The sequence below is a fragment of the Tupaia chinensis genome, unplaced genomic scaffold, assembly GCF_000334495.1.
Source record: "Tupaia chinensis unplaced genomic scaffold, TupChi_1.0 Scaffold000423_1, whole genome shotgun sequence".
Taxonomy (NCBI): Eukaryota; Metazoa; Chordata; class Mammalia; order Scandentia; family Tupaiidae; genus Tupaia; species Tupaia belangeri.
Window position 1 is genome coordinate 5,922,179 of NW_006159928.1, and position 14,586 is coordinate 5,936,764.

Sequence of the window (14,586 nt, forward strand, 5' to 3'; positions counted from 1 at the left end):
GATGGTCACGCCGCAATCCCTTCTCCTCCATTCTCCTCTCGGGATCTTGGGCACGCACGCACACGCGCCCGGCGTGAGTTTTAAGCCACTGGGTCCGGGACACGAACCGCGGTCGACTACGTGGGAGTCCAGTGACATAGCCATTACACTAACTGCTGGTTCCCCATGTGCCACACTTTTTCAATCCATTCATATGTTCGTGGACATTTGGGTTGGTTCCATGTCTTAGTAAGATTTATCCCTAGGTATCTTATACTTTTTGTGGCTATAGTAAAAGAGATTATTTTCTTCAGCTCTGCTTCATTCAACTTGTTTGTATATAGAAATGCTGTAGATTTTTGGATGTTGATTTTGTATCCTGCCATTTTACTGTATACATTTATTATTTTGAGAAATTTTTTTATGGACACCTTTGGGTCTTCTAAGTATACCATCATGTCATCTGAAAATAAAGATATTTTCAACTCTTCTTTGCCTATTTGAATGTCTTTTATATTATTCTCTTTTCTGATTGCATTGGCTAAGACTTCTAGCACTATATTAAAAAGCAGTGGAGAAAGTGGACAGCCTTGGTTAGTACCCATTTTTAGTGGAAAAGCTTTTAGCTTTTCCCTATTCAGTATAATGTTAGCTATAGGTTTTTTAAATATGGCTTTTATTGTGTTGAGAAATGGCGTTTCTATACCAATCTTGCTGATAGTCTTAACCATGGAGGAATGTTTTATTTTATCAAATGCTTTCTCTGTATCAATCAAAATTATCATGGTTTTTATCTTTTCTTCTGTTAATATGTTGTATTATATTTATGTTTTTGTATATGTTGAACGAAAATCTTGCAGCCCTGGAAAAAAGCCGACGTGGTTTTGATGAGTAATCTTTTTTATATGTTGTTGGATACAATGTATGAAAGTATCTTGTTGAGAATTTTTGCATCTATGTTCATCAGAGATATTAGTCTGTAGTTTTCCTTTTTTATCATGTCTTTATCTCAGTACCATAGTGTTTTACTACAGGACTTTTACAAATTAACTGAGTTAGGGGCTGGCAGGTGGCATGGTGGTTAGGGTCCTAGACTCCCTTGTGACTGACCACAGTTGGAGTCCTGGACCTGGTGCTTGCTTTCTCTCTCTCTCTCTCTCTCTCTCTCTCTCTCTCTCTGTGTGTGTGTGTGTGTGTGTGTGTGTGTGTGTGTGTGCGTTTGATTAAATTAAAGAAAAAGAATGATAATAAATAAAATAATTTTAAAAATGAACTGTGTTAAAGTAATTCCTTTTTCCTTCTTGATGTATTTTATTCTTCTCATTTGGTACATTTACGATATGCAAATACAAAGGGTTCTAGATCAGATGATTGTCCTGTCCCTCCCTGTCACTGTCTCCTAATTTGGACTTGGGCCTTCAAGAGACTGCAGCTTCTGACCAGATGTCCTCCTGAGAGACTCTGAGGTATTTGAAATGTGTTTTCAAATGCGTAAGAGCTATGTTCAGCTCTGCATATGTGTATGTATGTTGGGGAGTGGGGAGAGCATGGAGATTGTTGAGTGGGTGGGTAGGTGGGAACAGGGAATGTGGAGCCTGGCTAGGCACTGCACTTTACTTATATTAGCTTGTATAATCAGTAGATTGACCATTTGAAATTAATATCTTCATTTTCCACAAAAGGAAATGGAATTAAAAGAGGTTATGTAACTTGCCTGAGATCTCAGTAGCTGTCATCATTCCATTCTTTATGGTTGACTGGCAGAGTTTTGTCACTTAGTAGGAACCACCTGCCCCATTTTATCCATGCACCTTTTCATGGTATCTTCTGCTCTCCTTCCATGCCTCAGGTGAGAAGCACTTCATCATAGAACGAGTTGAAGGCTCCTCATTCTTCTACCCTGGTTTCCACTTGATGCTCACATAGTTTCTTCAGGAAGCTAGAGTTGGGAATGTAGGATGTTCTCCTGTCACTAGGTCCATGAAACCAATGAGGGGACAGGGAGCTGGTTCTCCTACTGCTGCAGCCTTCACCTCTCATAGGAAGAAAACCTACTCACCAAGACTGAGAGGAGCTACTGGCCACTCAGCTGGGGCCTCACAGATGCTCAGGGCCCCCATTCTTGGGTCCGGTTCTCAGCTTTGCAGAAGAGATTTGGGGGCCCAGAGAGAAGCAGACTGAGATAGAAGATGGGAGGAACTGACTCATAGTGACCAATCTTATAGGAGACTGTGTATAAATCAGAATACTTGTTCATTAGTGTGCTGAGAGAAAAATTCCTCCTAACAGGGTAAGAATATTCATGTTTGCAGGCCAGCATAGTTTTCTTCCTGCAGAAAACATTGTGGGAGGAGTCAGACTATTACCAGCTGACCGTTTAATGCACCTGGAACCAGAACCAGGAGAGTTAGTAGGTTATTACTGACAAATAAAATACTTACATTTGAAGAGGACATGACACAAAATGGCTTCTAGTGAAAAAAGTGAAACCTCCTATACCTTCCCACCTCTTACTCCCTTGTCCCATCCCAAGAGGCAGAGCTTATCATCTTTTTCTTCTTGTGTTAGATTGTCTAAGTGCTCCATCTCCTATGCATGGAGGGACCTGTGTCTTCTGGTTAGGCTCCTGTCCTAGACAGTTTTTCCTGCCATATTATTGGGTGGGAAGTTGGGAGGAAAAAGAGCAGTGGGAGCCAGATAGGCCAGTTAGGAGGGAAGGTATGCAGGGGTGTGCCAAGTTACAAAGATCTGCATTTACAACCAGGAGTGGCTGCAGGGGGAGCCAGCTACGAAATGATAACAGAAAGGAGTGTTCCCAGGGCCCTGGTGGGGATCATATGTGGGTATTCTCTCACCCCTACCAACCACGAAGGATCAGGACAGGAAGGAAAACCATAGGGTGAGAGATGAAGGGAGGCTCTAGCCCTCATAAAATACTCCAAGGAGAGAGCAGGAAGGAAACTTTTGTGAGCAGTAGCCTGCCCCCTCTCCCCAGCATTCCATCACACAGGGTTGGTCACGCCGTGTGGTATAGATATGTAAGGTGCCTTCCAGCTTCAGTGACAGCACTGGCAGAAATCTGCAGCAAGAAGGAACAATTAGCCAATTCATTATGTTGACATTTCTAGCCACAAAGCCAGTATTTTACAAAATAAGGCCTTTTCCCTTAATTAGGGTTGTGACAGATAAAAGTATATCCCCAGCTGCCCCATGCCATCCACATGGGCAGGCCTATTGTCCCTAGTTGGCCTGCCTCATCTGTTTATCACGATTTGCTCTGCGTGTGCACTCTTGGCAGCTTTGTAAAGCAGTCAGAAGGAATGAACACAGGGTTTGGTTCCTACCCTTCGTCCAGAAGAGAAGAGTCATTCATACACATGGTTCAAACAGCAAACTTTGAAGGTTTCAAGAGGAGGAAATCAAGTTAACATAGGGGTGGGAGGTACATCTAGAAACTACTGGGTCATTGGAAATGTCATGACACATTTTTGCATAGAAAACTAGAAAAATCCATTTTCTAACAACCCAATACTTCAAGAAAGGAACAGGGGTATGTGTATGGAAGAGTGGAACTAAAAGTATCCACACACATCATCCCAGATGTTTGAAGAACAGCAGAACACAGATGTGGTTAAAGCATACCTGTTGCTTGAGAGCTAGATTTCCTGAATTCAAAGTGCCATTAAGACATTTCTGAAGTATGTGGCCTCAGGCAAGTTATTTCTACATTTAAGAAAGTAGGGACAGTGGGGCGGGGTTGACGTCAGGAGCCAAGATGGCGGCGGTGGTCACAGTCTCCTTGAGGCGCCAGTTCCCGGCCACAACTCTTGGCAGAGCTTGCCTGCAGGCCTGCCGAGGAGCCCAGACAGCTGCAACCACAGCTCCTCAAATCAAGAAATTTGCCGTCTACCTGTGGGACCAGATAAGGCTGGAGATAAGCCTCATATGCAGAATTATGAAATTGATCTGAATAAATGTGGTCCAATGGTATTGGATGCTTTGATCAAGATTAACAATGAAATTGGTTCTGAAGTTCTGAAGCCCTTCTGAAGATCATGCAGAGAAAGTATCTGCAGCTCTTGTGCCATGAACATTAGTGGAGGCACCACTCTTGCACCTGAAGGATGGCCACCAACCTCAATAAAGTCTCAAAAATGTACCCTCTTCCACATATGTACGTGATAAAGGATCTTGTTCCTGATTCGAGGAACTTCTATATACAGTAAAAATCCATTGAGCCTTACTTGAAGAAGGATGAATTCCAAGAAGACAAGCGGCAGTATCTGTAGTTCATAGAAGAGTGTGCGAAACTAGTTGGACTCTATGAGTGCATCCTCTGTGCCTGCTGTAGTACCAGCTGCCCCAGCTATTGGTGGCATGGAGACACATATTTGGGGCCTGCTGTTTTTATGCAGCCTGTCACTGGATGATTGACTCCAGAGGCAATTTCACACAGGAGCACTTGGCCAAGCTGCAGGACCCGTTCTCTCTGTACCATTGCCACACCATTATGAACTGCGCAAGGACCTATCCCAAGGATCTGAATCCAGGGAAAGCTATTGCTGAAATCAAGAAAATGATGGAGAATAAGGTTGCATCTTAACTTTTTTTTTTTTTGAGAGATTTTCACTGTAGGGCGCGTGCGCTCGCCAGACAGACAGAGAGAGACATAGAGACAGAAAGCGAGAAATCACCCCCCAGGGGGGTTGGTCACGCCGCAATCCCTTCTCCTCCATTCTCCTCTTGGGATCTTGGGCACGCACGCACACGCCCCCGGCGTGAGTTTTTAAGCCACCGGGTCCGGGACACGAACCGCGGTCGACTACGTGGGAGTCCAGCAACATAGCCATTACGCTAACTGCTGGTTCCCCATCTTAACTTTTTTCCACAAGGAATGTGACTTATAACCAACCTGGAGCTAAACTTAATTTTTATCTAATTTGAGTTCCTTCAGAGATCTTGATTTTCCATAAATTTGGCATGTATAAATAAAATTTTAAGAACTAAATGTTGTTCTATTAATAAAAAAAAAGAAAAGAAAAGAATGTAAGGACAGGGACCAGCAGGTGACATAATGATTACATCACTGGACTTCCATGCAGTCTACCATAGTTCGAATTCCAGAGGTGATGACTTGAAACTCATGCCAGGCACATGTGCATATGTGCCCAAGATCCCGAGAGAAGAATAGAGGAGAAGAAATTGCAGTATGGTCATCACACTAGGGGGTGATTTCTTGCATTCTGTTTCTCTGTCTCTCTGGTAAGCACATGCACCCCATAGTAAAAATCTCTCTAAAAAATGTTTTTGTTTTGTTTTGTTTTGTTTTTAAAGAGAGAAAGTAAGGGTAATATGTGTGCTGGTTAGTTTTGGATGTCAGCCACTAGAACAAGAGATAACTAGAAACCTGATTAGGCATCATTCGGGATATTTGTGGGGATGTTTTCAGAAAAGATTAATGTGGGAGTCTGAGTAGACTAGATGTGGAAGATTCGTTCTCAGTGTGAGTGGTCATGATCCAGTTAACAATGGACCCAGGGAGAACAGATGCAGGAGATGAATTGGTCTCTTTTGAGAAGAGCAAAATAGGCTTCTTCTGTTGCTTCAGACATTAGAACTCAAGGCTTACCTGCCTTTTGACTCCAGCAGCCTCTCAGGTTCTTAGGATTTCAGCCGCAATCTGTGAATTACATCATCGACTTCTCTGCCTCTGAGGTCTTTGGTCTTAAATTACCAGAAGAATATCAGAATCTTCAGCTTGTTGATGACCTGTTGAGGGACTTCTCCGATGCCATAATTGCATGAGCTGATTCCTCCAATATCCCCTGTTGTATATCTATACATATCCTACTAGATTTGTATTCCTAGAGGCACTGACTAATGCAGTACACTATCTATCTCATAGAGCTATTAGAAGAATTAAGTAGGTTAATGCATGTAAACTCTTAGAACAATGTCTGGCAGGGTAAACACTGTATTTGTTACTGTGTGTAAAAAGACAGAAGCAAATAGGGAGTTATGCCAGATAACCAATGTAGAACGAGTGCTAAAAAAAAAAATCTCATTATGTACATTAACTTCTTTTAGCATTAGAGTTACCCAGCAGGGGACCTTGGAAAATAATGAGCAAAGAAAATTCTAGAGTTCTAGTGCATTTGTTCTCCAACCCAGACCTATATGGGTTCTGCATGTCTAGTTACCTACTTGAAACTTCTGTTTTGATATCTCCCAGGCTTAACATGCTCGAAACTTATCTCTGGGGACCAGCAAATAGCCTAATGGTTACATCACTGGACTCCTACCTCTCCGACTGTGGTTCGAGTCTCAGACCTAGTGGCTTGAAACACATGCCACGCGCATGTGCATGTGTGCATGCCCAACATTCCAAGAGGAGATTGAAGGAGAGGGGATTGTGGTGTGGCCTTCCCCCTTGAGAGGTGATTTCTTGCTTTCTGTCTTTCTGTCTCTCTGCATCTTTCTGGCAAGCACATATGCCCTATAGCAAAAATCTCTCTTAAAAACAAATACAAAAACAAAACTTATTTCTGGATCCCATTTCTACCTGCAGGTGCTCTGTCTTCTCCATTTCAATACCTGCAATAGTAATTCCCGCCATCCAGTCTCTTGAAAGAAACTTGGCAATCACTCATCTTTGATGCCTCCCTCTGCATTGTCCCCATATTTAGCCAATCACCAACAGCTGACTATTCTACCTCCTCAGTATCTTCAAAACCCATCTGCTTTTGTCCATACCCATTTCCTACATCCTAGTTCAAGGGTGAGCATTATCCCTCTGCTACAGTAGCTTTCTAACTAACCTTCTTGTTTTATCCCAGTCCCAAGCCAGAAGATCTGTGAGGAATCTTAAGAAAAATATGCTTCCCTCTGAGAAGATGTAGCCCTGGCCAGGCCTTTTTGCATCCCAGGGGCCAGATTTTGCCACTCACTTACCACTCAGTGGGTACCCTTTGTTTTATGTACCTGGTCATTCTGTACACTCTTCCTTCTTTCTGTTGGGTTGTTGGAAAAGTCATGATGCATTTTTGCATAGAAAAATACGTCGTGACTTTTCTCACCCAGTAGTTCATTCTTCCAACAGCAGCTGGAATTATCTTGTTAAATGTAGATCAGGTCATTCCATTCTCTCCATTGTCCTCCCGCCCCTAGTCTTGTATGGTTTCCTGCTGCCCTTGGGCTCCAAATAAAATTTCAGCTCTATTCTGTCATCTAAAGTCCCATACTGTGTCATTTCTGGCTCCATTATCAAGTAGTCATTAGTCCCATAGGTGATTTTGCTGTAAAAATGTGCTTTGTGGTAGACTATAAAGTCCTGATTCATAAAGAGAGCCAGAGATGCTCTGGCAAGTGCAGAGGCCACAGACTGAGTGTTTAAGGGTGGTAACCAGTCTGCAAACACATTTTGTTTGGCTTACAATAGAGAGATTTCACCCAAATCATGGCTTTTCCTCAAGTATTAGGAAATGTGGAGACGTTGGACCCTCCTTCTTCCAAGGTGACAATCGGCTACGTCTGAGCAGCAGCTGTCCCCTTAGATGGGGCATACCTGCTTCAGTGCTCCCCAGCCCCTGTTCCAAGTTTCATACTCATGTATATTCCCCACCAGGCCCTGCAGACATTTTCATCTGTAGCCCCTAACCTCGCACAACACCTTCATTTTATAGGTGTGGAAGGTGAGGCCAGAAAGGTGGCACAGCAGGCTCTAGGTCCCGTGCTTGATCACAAGCCATCTCATGACTTCTGACTTTTGGGGCCCTGCTCTCTCTGCTGAATCACAGCTGCCTCTCAGTCAAAGACCAAAAGGACACACACCGTGCACGCTGGTTAATTCTCCTTCCCGCTGTGATTGCTTGCTGGTGTGCCCTTCGGTTGTTTCACTATTTTCAGTTGCCACATGCATATTAGAACATATGGTCTGGAGGGCCAAGATGGTATTCTAAGAATATCACCTACTCTGCATGATACTGTAGCCCAAATAAGAAAGGGGGAGAAATAGAGAGGAGTGGAAATGATAAAGGAAATAAAGTCTGGTCAGCCTTTGAGAAGGGCACACACAGCCTCTTTCTTGTGGTGCTGCAGGAACGTGGGGAGCCAGCTAGGATGCCACCTTTCCAGGGATGAGGAAACTGAGATGCAGACGGTATCTGTGGCAGGTAAAGGACTGAAGAGCATATCTTTGAGCTCAGTGTCCTATAGGTGCCCCCAGACCACAGTTCCACTCCCTGAGAAGTACTGAAGATGGACTGATCACTACAAGAGGGGAATGAGAAAATTTCCTTGGGGAATAGTTGTTTTAACCAATCAAGGGGAACTGGGATGAGCATAGCCCCAAGGCCTTGAATCAGATGGAAAGTCTTCTTGTGTTCTTTAGAGAAAAAAGCTACATCATGCCATAGGGAAATTAACCTTGACAACTGCCAGATCCTTCCAGATTCTGAATCCTCTTTGTACCACAGTCAGTCATTGGCATGAAGCTGAAAGGCAAGACCGCTCTGACTCAGGAGCTAGTCTAGACCTCATTATCGTGGCAACCCCAGGCTCCTCTTTGATAAGCTGCAGATAGGCCAGCTGTTGATAAAGAAGAAAAAGGAGTGATGGGACAATTTACCAAAGAGAAGCCATAAGAGGACTAGCCCTGTAGCCTAGTGGTTAAAGGAACCAGGTCCCACAGAGCTGGTTATGGTTCAAATTCTGACTTTATTGGCTTGAAATACATGCCAGGCACATGTGTATGCATGCCCCCAAATCCCAACAAGATGGAGAGATGAAGGAGAAAGTATTAGAGTATGATCATAGCCCATTGAAGGTGCTCCTGCCCCTGCACGCTCCCTCTGGCCACCGAGAGAGAGAAAAAGAGAGGGAGAGGGAGAGAGAGAGAGCACTAGAATGAGTAGAGTGTTGTATGTATTAACCTTTTATGTTTTTTACTGGGATCCAGAAATGTTTAATGATACCTAATGGTACTTCCTTTATCTGTGTGCTAGTATATCTAAGGACTTCCGCATACATTAACGTTCTCCAGTGATTAAGCCAATGTAATTAGCATGTTGTATCAGTAAGAGAAATGTTTTCCTCTAGACATAGATGTAGGAATCAAATTCCCTCTTTCAGATCTCTGAGTCATTGCTCAAAAATGGAAATCAGATTTATGATTTCATGGATTGTCATCTTCTTATAACATCAGACTAATGAACAAGATGATTTATGCAAACAGAATGTACTCATTTAAGAATGAGCTCAGGGCCAGCTGGTGGCATGGTGGTTAAGGCAGCTGGATCCCACATGGCCAACTATATAGTTCAAGACTGGACCCAGCAGCTTGAGAAACACACCAGTGCATGCCTGAAATCCCAAGAGGAGAACCAAGGAGGAGGGATTGCAGTGAGACTATCCCCCTGCAGAGTGGTTTCTCTCTGTCTCTCTCCCCAGCAAGCACATGTGCCTTATAACAAATTTAATAAATAAATAAACCTTTTTTAAAAAGTAATAAGCTTACATTGTTGATTTTATTCTAGAATCCTGGGGGCTTTTATTTGTCTCTCCACATTAAAGAACACATCCCCCCTTAAAGAACACATCAAAGGAGTGAATAAGGACTTAATAACTAATACTATCTCCCTTCACTCCCTATCCTTTGACAAAAATATTTTAAATTACTTTTACCAATGATATATTTTCATTAATTTGTTGGATCAACAAGGATAGAAACCTGTTTTCTTTTGCTCTTAAGAATTCTGTGCCACTAAGTTCTTTCAGTCAAAAAGGATTGTTCGTTATGTCTCTTCAGTTCAGGCATTTACTTGATTTTTTTGAAGTATGAATCCATTGCTATTCTCCTCTTTGTCTAACTTTGTCTCTATAAAAGCAAGGTCTTTTTCCTTGTTCGTGGTTCATGTAGAAGTGGAGATAATGACTGTGTTGAGAGTGCAGAGAGAGTCTTCAAATAGGCGATGGAGTTGGGGTGTGGAGTGGGGAATAGTCAGAGGAGCGAGAAGGAGGGCTGTTGGAATGGAGAGGTCTGAAGAGACTGTGCTCTAAGGAGCTCCAGTCATAAAAAGCCAGCTGTGCAGGGCTGGGATGGTATCCAACAGCTGAGGGTCTATAGTCGAAGCAGCCTGGGAGCAACTGGTCTCTGCAGTAAAATGCTGAGTTGTGAAGAACACAGTGACCCGAACTGACAAAATAATGAAATAGATGGCATTTCCCCAGCAAATGGAAATTTGCTTTTCACCATGTTCCAAAACTCTAGCTCCAGTTTGGTGTGTGTTATGTTTGTATTTGTAATACTCTGCATGGATGTTTCTTGGAAACTCGTCCTTGAGTCTGGGATTTGACAGGCAGGCTCTGGGGGGCATCACTCCCACCTCCAGGCCACTCTAAGGACACACCCCCAGTCTCATTTGCAGGATCTCAGCCTACTTTCAAATGCTTCCAGTAATTGATTGTGCAAAACACAAAACCAAAAGCAGATGGGACATATGTAGATAAGCTGTTCTGTTTTTCATCCCTATAATTTCCTAGGTTTGATAGCACTTCAATTTTCTAACCATAAAAAGCTGCTTCACTGCTCTTTGGAACACACACTCACAAATGTGGCCAGGAAGTAGGCTAAAAGGCTATTACAAGGGGTTTTCTGTTGTTTTGTTTCATTTTTAAAAAGTATCTCATTGTTGGAGAGAGAAATTCAAAACAATTACTTCGAAGAGTACATTTGTCAGAGTTCAGATTACTTATGCAACTATTGTGTTAACACAGAAGAATCCGTTAGAATGACATATCATAGCCAAAACTAAAAATCTAGCCTTTTGCTGCGCGACATTCTGAACGCTCTCACTCTGGGAAGTCAGGGTATTAATTTACCAAAAATGTACTTGCTGATTGTGACATCTGCGTCTTCTGCACAAGGGGGAATGGCTCTTCTGTGCACATACTGTGAGTCCCAGGCAGAAGGTAGAAGCTGCCATTGCACAAAGTGAAGTCTGTTGGAGGGAGGTGGGAGTATCTCTTTGGACCCACCTGCCTTTTCATCAATTAGATGCTCACATTGTCTTTTGAGCAGATAGATGTTACAGAATATATTTACAAGGGCCTTGCTCTAAACCAATCATGGAAATAGGTTTTCATTGTTGATATTGTTTGGTACAGTGCATCAAATCCCCAAACTGGCCAAGATTGTTTCCCTCCAGGATCCTCTGGCCATGAAATGAATAAAGGAAGCGTTCTTCTCTTTTCATGTCCAGATTCAACCATTTAGCAGATATGTCTGGGTAACTGCAAAGTTTAGGCATCACACTTGAGCTGGTCTGAAATTGCTGCCCAGTGATCCTCTTTCTCTAGAGATTTCTTGACATTCATCTGAGCAGACAGAGACTTAGCAGATTACAGAGACTCTTCTCGAAGAGCACCAACTCTGGAGCCAGACCAACATGCATTTGAAACCATGCTCTGTCACTGATTAGTCATTCAGCTTCTCCTAATATTAAATGACCTGTTAATAAAAATGATGACAGTACTATCTTGTATTTATGGGTTAAGAATGAAAGTATCCCCTTTGTCTTCCCTTCTCCTTGTTTTAAAATGACACAAGGAGGGAACACTCTGAAACCAGAAGGGGCTGTGTTGGAAACGATTCCTAAGCTCACAGCCGGGCATTTATTGCATTAGTCATACAGTGGGGAAGGAAATGACTTATCTTGCTTCTCTTTTCTGTCATCCACCCAGTAGCTAGAAAAGAAAATAAAGGGCTGGCTCAGCCTAAGATGAAGAATAACAGTATCAGGCCATGAGACCTATTTTTCACAGTCCTTTCTCAACCCCTTCTTGGTCAACCAAAGAGCCACTGGCAGCAAGGGAGGACAAACAGGATGTTCCAGAACATCTCAGATCCCTCAGTGCCAGGGACCCCACCCACAGAGGTGGGCAACCCATCGGCAGCACATCCCTCTGTGACCTCCTTGGTTTTGTTTCTCCCACTAATTAAAGCACAGTTCCTTTTAAGTGAACGAGTGAGGCAAACAGACCCACAGAATGTGACCAGGCTTTAGGAAACTTAGCTTTTCTTTTCTTTTCTCTCCCACCTATAACACGCATGAATGGAAGGGCCACACTTCTTCAGGAAAATCTAAAAGCCAGGAACTTATTAACGAGCTTGACACCTGCCTCTATGAGGAACTTCTAAAGCCAAAGATAGCCTTTGTAACTGAGGTCCATCTGTTGCTCAGATTTTTAATTCAGATATTCTTCCTTCTCAAGCCAAGGCCGAGAGAGCGGCCAATTTTGTGGAAAGATCCCTTTAATGAGAAATGAATAAAACTATCAATGCTAAATAAAATAGACCACTGTGAAACTTGGGTTCAATCCCACGGGGAAGAGTATGTGAGATTATCTGCATTATATAACTAGACCGCCTTTAATAGCTGGCACGATTCTTTGTGTCATTCCTTGGAGAAGCAGCTGGGGCTGGAGCCAAAGCACATGGTATTATTTTAAAGTGCTGCAGCCTCTGGAATTCTTCCTCTGAGAGATGTCAAGAATCAAAGTTTTACTGTGATTTATAGTCATTTTAAATGTTTAATACTTTTTACATTTTCCATGCTATACCTTCTGCTTCCAGCAGCCCAAGAGCATTGCTTTGAAAAGTAATTTTCAAATGGGAAGTTTTAAAACTATGCAAAAAAAGAGGCTTTACAGTACTGGGTGTCTGGATGGTTTAAAATAGATAAAAGAGATGAGACTGGAAAGTCAGGGCTCATGGAGTGTTTTTTCTCAGCTACTCATGATGACCCAACACTGTGGTAACTAGGGAGAAGAGGATTTTCAGAAGTGTACATCCACTTAGCCAACATCACTGGGCCGGACACTTCCTGGACCTCAAGGAGCTCTGTCAGGTGTGGTGAGCCAGCAAGCATTAGGTTGCAATATGCAAAATTGCCAGGTTTTTTTGTTTGTTTGTTCAGAAATCATAGAATATTGGCAACTTTGTATGACCCAGCCTAATCATTAGATGAAGACAGTGAACAATGATTAAGGCTGTGATGGAGGCTGTTACACAGTGTTATGGAACAATCTAGGGAAAGTGGGTCCAGGGACAAGAAGGGGATAGCATGGCTGAGTTTGTTAGTTTTTGTTGTTGGATTTTTTTAGAGAGATTTTTGCTATAAGGGTGCATGTAATTGCCGGAGAGACAGAGATAGAAAGCGAGAAATTACCCCTGGGAAGGGGGTAGGCCATGCCACAATTTCTTCTCCTCCATTCTTCTCTTGCAATTTTGGGCATGCATGCACATGTGCCTGGTGTTAGTTTCAAGCCTCTGGGACTTGAACCACGGTCGACTATGTGGGAGTCCAGTGATGTAACCATTAAACCATCTGCTGGTCCTGAGCATGTTTTTAAACAAACAAAAAACTCAACTTTATTGAGGTTCAGTTGGGCACAATAAACTGCATATCTTCTTAATGTACATTTGACGAGTTTTAACACATGTATACATCTATAAAACCCTTACCACAATCAGAATAATAAACTTATTACGCTCAAAAGTTTTCTTACACCTCTTTGTAATTCATTCTTCCCATCACCCCCATTTGCAGACAAATACTAATAGGCTTTCTATTATCATATGTTACTTTCATTTCCCAGAGTTTCACATAAATAGAATCCTACCATTTTTTTTTGTTTGATTATTTTCACTTTGCATAATTATTTTTAGATTCATCTCTTAGATTATATATTGATATTTCATTGCTTTTTATTGCAGAACAGTGTTTTGTTGTACAGATAAACCACAGTTTGTTCTTCTGTTCACCAGCTGATGGACACTTATAGCTATTACAAATAAAGTGAACATTTGTGAACACACACATACAACTCTTTGTATGGACATAGACTTTCTCTTCTCTTTGGTGAACACCTAGGAGAGGAATCAGTCAACTATACGAAAGGTGTATGTTCAGCTTGTTCAGGGATTGCCAACTGTTTTCCAAAGTGGTCGCCTGACTTCATAATCCCATCAGTAGTGCGTGAGTTCCAGTTCCTCCATATCTTCACCAACATCATATACCAGTTTTTCTCATTTAATCTGTTATTTTAGTTATGATAAAAACGGGTGCATGTAATTGCCGGAGAGACAGAGATAGAAAGCGAGAAATTACCCCTGGGAAGGGGGTAGGCCATGCCACAATTTCTTCTCCTCCATTCTTCTCTTGCAATTTTGGGCATGCATGCACGCACATGTGCCTGGTGTTAGTTTCAAGCCTCTGGGACTTGAACCACGGTCGACTATGTGGGAGTCCAGTGATGTAACCATTAAACCATCTGCTGGTCCTGAGCATGTTTTTAAACAAACAAAAAACTCAACTTTATTGAGGTTCAGTTGGGCACAATAAACTGCATATCTTCTTAATGTACATTTGACGAGTTTTAACACATGTATACATCTATAAAACCCTTACCACAATCAGAATAATAAACTTATTACGCTCAAAAGTTTTCTTACACCTCTTTGTAATTCATTCTTCCCATCACCCCCATTTGCAGACAAATACTAATAGGCTTTCTATTATCATATGTTACTTTCATTTCCCAGAGTTT

At 42.3% G+C, this 14,586-nt stretch overlaps 1 protein-coding gene and 1 pseudogene across 4 annotated transcripts in view; both read left to right on the forward strand.

The window, feature by feature from the left end:
• CRADD (CARD and death domain containing adaptor protein) overlaps positions 1-14,586 on the forward strand; it is a 334,868-nt gene that overhangs the window by 291,881 nt on the left and 28,401 nt on the right. The gene's annotated exons all lie outside the window — the stretch shown is intronic.
• On the forward strand, positions 3,755-5,784 carry LOC102497977 (succinate dehydrogenase [ubiquinone] iron-sulfur subunit, mitochondrial pseudogene; annotated as a pseudogene).